The 7,500-nt window shown below is 69.2% G+C and overlaps 1 non-coding gene across 1 annotated transcript; it reads right to left on the bottom strand.

The window, feature by feature from the left end:
• Positions 1–3,092: 3,092 nt before the first annotated feature.
• Positions 3,093–3,211, bottom strand: LOC135979106 (5S ribosomal RNA). Its single transcript, XR_010596431.1, has one exon. It is a non-coding gene; the product is annotated as a 5S ribosomal RNA (ribosomal RNA).
• Positions 3,212–7,500: the final 4,289 nt, after the last annotated feature.

The raw sequence follows: 7,500 nt of genomic DNA, 5'->3' as shown, positions 1-7,500 counted from the left end.
GGCCAGGCTTAATCGTCGTCCCCCCGGGCGCTCCAGGGGGAAAAGCTTAATAGTCCTCCCCCGAGGATAGGCTTAATAGGCGTCCCCCGGCCAGTCCGGGGGAGGCTTAATAGTCCTTCCAGGGGAGGCTTAATAGTCATCCCCCGGGCAGTCCGCGGGAGGCTTAATAGTCGTCCCCCGAGTGCTCCGGGGGGGGCAGGCTTAATAGTCGTTCCCCAGGCAGTCCGGGAGAGGCTTAAGAGTCATCCCCCGACAGTGTGGGTGTGGGTGTGGGCGGGGGGGAGGCTTAGCAGTCGTCCCCAGGGCGGTCCGGGGGTGGGGGGAGGCCTCAGAGTCGTCCCTCCGAGAGCCGTGTCGGCGGCGGTGGCGGGTGTCAGGCTTTACATCCAGCCTCCGGAGGGTGAGCGTCCTCGGACGCGATGCAGCCGCCGCAGAGAGGCAGCCTCCGAGGCAGGGAGCGGAGCACCGAGGCTGGGGAGTGGGGAGCAGGAGCCGGGGGGGGGGAGGTGGGGGGCGTTCAGGACAACAGGTCAACCCCCGGGAAGCGGCTGTCAAATGTTCAAAGTCCCCACTCGGCCACCAGGTCAAGCCCCGGGAAGCGGCTGTAAAATGTTCAAAGTCCCCCCCGGGACAACAGGTCAAGCCCTGGGAGGCGGCTGTCAAATGTTCAAAGTCCCCACCGGGACAACAGGTCAAGCCCTGGGAGGCGGCTGTCAAATGTTCAAAGTCCCCACCGGGACAACAGGTCAACCCCCGGGAAGCGGCTGTCAAATTTTCAAAGTCCCCGTTCGGCCACCAGGTCAACCCGCTGAATCTACTGGGTTGACCTGGCGGCCGGTTTGCTTTCCGGCCACCAGGTCAACCCATTGGATTCGACGGGTTGACCTGGCGACCGGTTTGCTTTCCGGCCACCAGGTCAACCCATTGGATTCGACGGGTTGACCTGGTGGCCGGTTTGCTTTCCGGACCGGATGTCACCCCACTCCCAGGGCAGCGCGGCAGTGGTGCTGAGGACCGCAGAGGGGGGGCTTAATAGTCGAGAGGGAGCAGGTCCGGGGGAGGCTTAATAGTCGTCCCCCGAGGACTCCGGGGGCCAGGCTTAATAGTCGTCCCCCCCCCCCCCCCCCCCGGGCGCTCCAGGGGGGAAAGCTTAATAGTCCTCCCCCGAGGACTCCGGGGGCAGGCTTAACAGTCGTCCGCCCCGGGCGCTCCAGCGGGAAAGCTTAATAGTCCTCCCCTGACAGTGTGTGTGTGTGTGGGAGGGAGGCTTAGCAGTCTTGCCCCGGGTGGTCCGGTGGGGGAGGCTTAGCAGTCATCCCCCGAGGACTCCGGGGGCAGGCTTAATAGTGGTTCCAGGGGAGGCTTAATAGTCTTCCCCCGGGCAGTCCGGGAGAGGCTTAATCGTCATCCCCCGACAGTGTGTGTGTGTGTGTGTGGGGGGGAGGCTTAGCAGTCTTCCCCCAGGCTGGGTGGGGGCCTGGCGGGAGGCGTCGCAGTCTTCCCCCGGGCGGTCCGGTGGGGGAGGCTTAGCAGTCGTCCCCAGGGCGGTCCGGGGGTGGGGTGGGGTGGGGGGCCTCACAGTCGTCCCTCGGAGAGCCGGGTCGGCGGCAGTGGTGGGTTTACGTCCAGCCTCCGGAGGGTGCGCGTCCTCGGAGGCGATGCAGGCGCCGCAGAGAGGCAGCCTCCGAGGCAGGGAGCGGAGCACCGAGGCTGGGGAGAGGGGAGCAGGAGCCGGGGGCTGGGGGTGGGGGTGGGGGGCGTTCAGGACAACCGGTCAAGCCCCGGGAAGCAGCTGTCAAATGTTCCAAGTCCCCACTCGGCCACCAGGTCCACCCCAGTCTAGCAATGGGGTTGACCTGGCTGACGGCCGGTTAGTATCAAGGTAAACTCACCGTCGTCCACAGGAGGGCAGCTCTCAGGCCGGCCGGCTGCGGCTGACTCTGGGGCGGCGCCCGGTCCCGGCAGCGAGGGGCGGGGGGCGCGGAGCGAGACGGGGCTAACCGGGGGGGGGGGGGCGCCTCCTGCGACTTTGGGGGCCGCGGGTCGTCAGTGGCGTGCAGGCCGGGCCTCTCCCGGGGGATTCGGGGGGGCGGTCCTGCGGGCCGGGCGCAGGGGGCTCGGGCGAGCCCGGGCCGGTCCGCCCCGGGGCCGGGGTCTCCGCCTGCGGCTCAGGGGGGCGCGGGTCGTCGGGGGAGGAAGCCCGGGGGAGCTGCACACCGGCCCGCCAGGCCAGGCCTGGCCTGGATGGCCGCGGGGGGATTCGGGGCGGTCCCGCGGGCCGGGGGCCGGGCGCAGGGGAGGCGGGGGGTCCGAGCGAGTCCGTCCCGGGCCCGGGGCCTCCCCCTGCGGCTTTGGGGTCCGTGGGTCCCCGCTGGCGGAAGCCACTGGGAGCTGGACACCCGCCGTCCGTCCCGCCTGGCCAGGCCTGGCCTGGGTGGCCGCGGGGGGATTCGGGGCGGTCCCGCGGGCCGCGGCGGCCGGGCGCAGGGGAGGCGGGGGGTCCGAGCGAGTCGGTCCCGGGCCTGGGGTCTCCCCCTGCGGCTTTGGGGTCCGTGGGTCCCCGCTGGAGGAAGCCGCTGGGCGCTGGACACCCGCCGTCCGTCCCGCCTGGCCAGGCCTGGCCTGGGTGGCCGCGGGGGGATTCGGGGCGGTCCCGCGGGCCGGCGGCCGGGCGCAGGGGGTCCGAGCGAGTCCGTCCCAGGCCCGGGGCCTCCCCCTGCGGCTTTGGGGTCCGTGGGTCCCCGCTGGAGGAAGCCGCTGGGCGCTGGACACCCGCCGTCCGTCCCGCCTGGCCAGGCCTGGCCTGGGTGGCCGCGGGGGGGGATTCGGGGCGGACCTGCGGGCCGGCGGCCGGGAGGGTCCGGGCCAGTCCGCCCCATGCCCGGCGTCTCCCCCAGCGGCTTCGGTGGCCCCGGGGGGGGTCCTCCGCGGAGGAAGCCGGGTGGGTGGGGAGCCGGACCCCAGGCGCCCAGACCCGTGACCTGCGGCCGCGACCTCCGACTCGGCAGGAGCGACGAGGGGCTTTCCGGCCCGTCCCCCCCTCTCCTTCCCCCCCAGAAAAGGAGAGAGAGCTGACTCGGACCGGGAAAAGCTGCCTACGGCACCTGGGATTCCCAGGCGGTCACCCATCCAAGTACTAGCCAGGCCCGGGACGGTTTACCTTCCGAGATCGGACGGGATCGGGGGCGTTCGGTCCGGTATGGCCGTAGGCACCCGGCCCCGCGCCTCCTCGCCCGCTTTCCCCTGCCGACGCCCGGGCCTGCCGCACGGTGAGCCCCGGTCGGACTGCCCCCCCCCCTGCGGCAGGGCCCCCGTCTCTCGCGGGCCCGGTCCTTTTTTCCTTTTCGAGCTCCGGGGCCCGGGCTGGCCGCCAGAGCCCCTCCGCCCGCCCTCCCCGGCGTCGGGGAAAATACTGTCCCGGACTTCCAGTGCGCCCGATCCTGTCAGCCGGGGGGTGGGGAGGGGCAGTCCCTCGCTGCGGCCGGGGAGGGTGAGCCCAGGGCGGCTTGCCTGCCGTGCGAGGCCCCTCTCGGCCACCAGGTCAACCCCGAGTCGAAAGGGCTGAAAAATTTTCAGAGTCCCCTCCCGGGCACCAGGTCAACCCGTGGAATCGGACGGGTTCACCTGCTGGCCGGTTCGCTTCCCGGCCACCAGGTCAACCCCTAGGTTGCCGACCGGCCTACCCAGTGGCCGGTTTGCTTTCCGGCCACCAGGTCAACCCCTAGGGGTTTTAACGGGGGCACGCCCGGTGGCCTCTTTCCCGTCCGGTCACCAGGTCAACCCGGATCTCCCTCCTTCCCTGGGCGTCCCCTCCTCGGAGGCGTCAGGTTCCATTTCCCCCCCCCCCCCCAGACTTCCAGGGGCCCGATCCAGTCGGCCGGGAGGCAGTCCCTCGCTGCGGCCGGGGAGGGTGAGCCCAGGGCGGCCTGGTCCATGTCTCTAGTGGGCCCGATCCTTTTTTTTTTTTTCGAGCTCCGGGGCCAGGCCCGCCCGGGCAGCCCTCCTCGGAGGCGTGGGGCGATTCCCCCCCCCCCCCAGACTTCCAGGGGCCCGATCCTGTCGGCCGGGAGGCAGTCCCTCGCTGCGGCCGGGGAGGGTCAGCCCAGGGCGGCTTGCCTGCCGTGCGAGTCCCCTCTCGGCCACCAGGTCAACCGCGAGTCGAAAGGGCTGAAAAATTTTCAGAGTCCCCTCCCGGGCACCAGGTCAACCCGTGGAATCGAACGGGTTCACCTGCTGGCCGGTTCGCTTCCCGGCCACCAGGTCAACCCGTGGAATCGGACGGGTTCACCGGCTGGCCGGTTCGCTTTCCGGCCACCAGGTCAACCCCTAGGTTTTAAGGGGGGGACGCCCGGTGGCCTCTTTCCCGTCCGGTCACCAGGTCAACCCGGATCTCCCTCCTTCCCTGGGCGCCCCCTCCTCGGAGGCGTCAGGTTCCATTCTTTTTTCCAGACTTCCAGGGGCCCGATCCAGTCGGCCGGGTGGCAGTCCCTCGCTGCGGCCGGGGAGGGTGAGCCCAGGGCGGCTTGCCTGCCGTGCGAGTCCCCTCTCGGCCACCAGGTCAACCCCGAGTCGAAAGGGCTGAAAAATTTTCAGAGTCCCCTCCCGGGCACCAGGTCAACCCGTGGAATCGAACGGGTTCACCTGCTGGCCGGTTCGCTTCCCGGCCACCAGGTCAACCCGTGGAATCGGACGGGTTCACCGGCTGGCCGGTTCGCTTTCCGGCCACCAGGTCAACCCCTAGGTTTTAAGGGGGGGGGGACGCCCGGTGGCCTCTTTCCCGTCCGGTCAGCAGGTCAACCCGGATCTCCCTCCTTCCCTGGGTGCCCCCTCCTCGGAGGCGTCAGGTTCCATTCTTTTTTCCAGACTTCCAGGGGCCCGATCCAGTCGGCCGGGTGGCAGTCCCTCGCTGCGGCCGGGGAGGGTGAGCCCAGGGCGGCTTGCCTGCCGTGCGAGTCCCCTCTCGGCCACCAGGTCAACCCCGAGTCGAAAGGGCTGAAAAATTTTCAGAGTCCCCTCCCGGGCACCAGGTCAACCCGTGGAATCGAACGGGTTCACCTGCTGGCCGGTTCGCTTCCCGGGCACCAGGTCAACCCGTGGAATCGAACGGGTTCACCTGCTGGCCGGTTCGCTTCCCGGGCACCAGGTCAACCCGTGGAATCGAACGGGTTCACCTGCTGGCCGGTTCGCTTCCCGGGCACCAGGTCAACCCGTGGAATCGAACGGGTTCACCTGCTGGCCGGTTCGCTTTCCGGCCACCAGGTCAACCCCTAGGTTTTAAGGGGGGGGGGACGCCCGGTGGCCTCTTTCCCGTCCGGTCAGCAGGTCAACCCGGATCTCCCTCCTTCCCTGGGCGCCCCCTCCTCGGAGGCGTCAGGTTCCATTCTTTTTTCCAGACTTCCAGGGGCCCGATCCAGTCGACCGGGAGGCAGTCCCTCGCTGCGGCCGGGGAGGGTGAGCCCAGGGCGGCTTGCCTGCCGTGCGAGTCCCCTCTCGGCCACCAGGTCAACCCCGAGTCGAAAGGGCTGAAAAATTTTCAGAGTCCCCTCCCGGGCACCAGGTCAACCCGTGGAATCGAACGGGTTCACCTGCTGGCCGGTTCGCTTCCCGGGCACCAGGTCAACCCGTGGAATCGAACGGGTTCACCTGCTGGCCGGTTCGCTTCCCGGGCACCAGGTCAACCCGTGGAATCGAACGGGTTCACCTGCTGGCCGGTTCGCTTTCCGGCCACCAGGTCAACCCCTAGGTTTTAAGGGGGGGGACGCCCGGTGGCCTCTTTCCCGTCCGGTCAGCAGGTCAACCCGGATCTCCCTCCTTCCCTGGGCGCCCCCTCCTCGGAGGCGTCAGGTTCCATTCTTTTTTCCAGACTTCCAGGGGCCCGATCCAGTCGGCCGGGTGGCAGTCCCTCGCTGCGGCCGGGGAGGGTGAGCCCAGGGCGGCTTGCCTGCCGTGCGAGTCCCCTCTCGGCCACCAGGTCAACCCCGAGTCGAAAGGGCTGAAAAATTTTCAGAGTCCCCTCCCGGGCACCAGGTCAACCCGTGGAATCGAACGGGTTCACCTGCTGGCCGGTTCGCTTCCCGGGCACCAGGTCAACCCGTGGAATCGAACGGGTTCACCTGCTGGCCGGTTCGCTTCCCGGGCACCAGGTCAACCCGTGGAATCGAACGGGTTCACCTGCTGGCCGGTTCGCTTCCCGGGCACCAGGTCAACCCGTGGAATCGAAAGGGTTCACCTGCTGGCCGGTTCGCTTTCCGGCCACCAGGTCAACCCCTAGGTTTTAAGGGGGGGGACGCCCGGTGGCCTCTTTCCCGTCCGGTCAGCAGGTCAACCCGGATCTCCCTCCTTCCCTGGGCGCCCCCTCCTCGGAGGCGTCAGGTTCCATTCTTCTTTTTCCAGACTTCCAGGGGCCCGATCCAGTCGACCGGGAGGCAGTCCCTCGCTGCGGCCGGGGAAGGTGAGCCCAGGGCGGCCTGGTCCATGTCTCTAGTGGGCCCGATCCTTTTTTTTTTTCCGAGCTCCGGGGCCAGGCCCGCCCGGGCAGCCCTCCTCGGGGGCGTGGGGCGATTTCCCCCCCCCCCACCCCCAGACTTCCAGGGGCCCGATCCTGTCGGCCGGGAGGCAGTCCCTCGCTGCGGCCGGGGAGGGTCAGCCCAGGGCGGCCTGCTTGGCGGCCGGGTCCATGTCTCTAGTGGGCCCGATCCTTTTTTTCCCTTTTCCGGCTCCGGGGCCCGGGGTGCCCGGGTAGCCCTCCGCGGTGGCGTCGGCCAATTTTTTTTAAAATCAGACTTCCGTGGGCCCGATCCTGACGGCCGGGAGGCAGTCCCTCGCCGCGTCCGGGGACGGCGAGACGCTCGGCCACCGGGTCAACCCGGAGGAAGCGGGCTGGGGGAAGAAAAAAAAAAAAAAAGTTTTCCAAGTCCGAAAAATTTTCAAAGTCCCCTCTCGGCCACCAGGTCAACCCCTTTGGAGCGAATGGGTTGACCTGACGGCCGGTCGTCTCGCGGATGTCCGGAAGGGGTCGCCCCACGCCGTCTCGGCCGACCGAGGGAACCACGAGGTGGCGCCCAGTTCCAGTTTCGTACCGCCGAAGGCGGGGCTTTGGCTTTTTCGACCTGCCTTTCGAGGATTGTGTGAGGAGATTTCTGAGGACAGGTTTTTCAGAGCCTGTGAGAACCGGAGCTCAGCCTAGGGGATCAATCCGAGTATTGTACCCGACCCTGCCCGGCGTGGGAGGGGGGGAGCGGGCCCGTTTGAGGGCGGAGGCCAGCACCCGGCCCTCCGCCGAGACGGCCCGCTTTGCCCGGCTCTTAGCTCACGGGCCCCGCAGCGGCCGGGAGCCGAGCTCCGAGTGTCGGCGCCCCCCGGAGGGAGGGGGGGCCCGCTCCTCTCGCGCCCGCCGATCGATGTGGCGCTGACGTTCGCGACGGGAAGGGCCCTTCGCGGGCCGGCACCCCAACCGCGGGGCCGTCCGGTGTTCAGGCGGATGGGGACCCTCTTCCTTTT

The sequence above is a fragment of the Chrysemys picta genome, unplaced genomic scaffold, assembly GCF_011386835.1.
Source record: "Chrysemys picta bellii isolate R12L10 unplaced genomic scaffold, ASM1138683v2 scaf654, whole genome shotgun sequence".
In the NCBI taxonomy this organism is placed as follows: domain Eukaryota; kingdom Metazoa; phylum Chordata; order Testudines; family Emydidae; genus Chrysemys; species Chrysemys picta.
The sequence above is the reverse complement of the archived record's forward strand: the minus strand, read 5'-3'. Positions and strand labels throughout refer to the sequence as shown.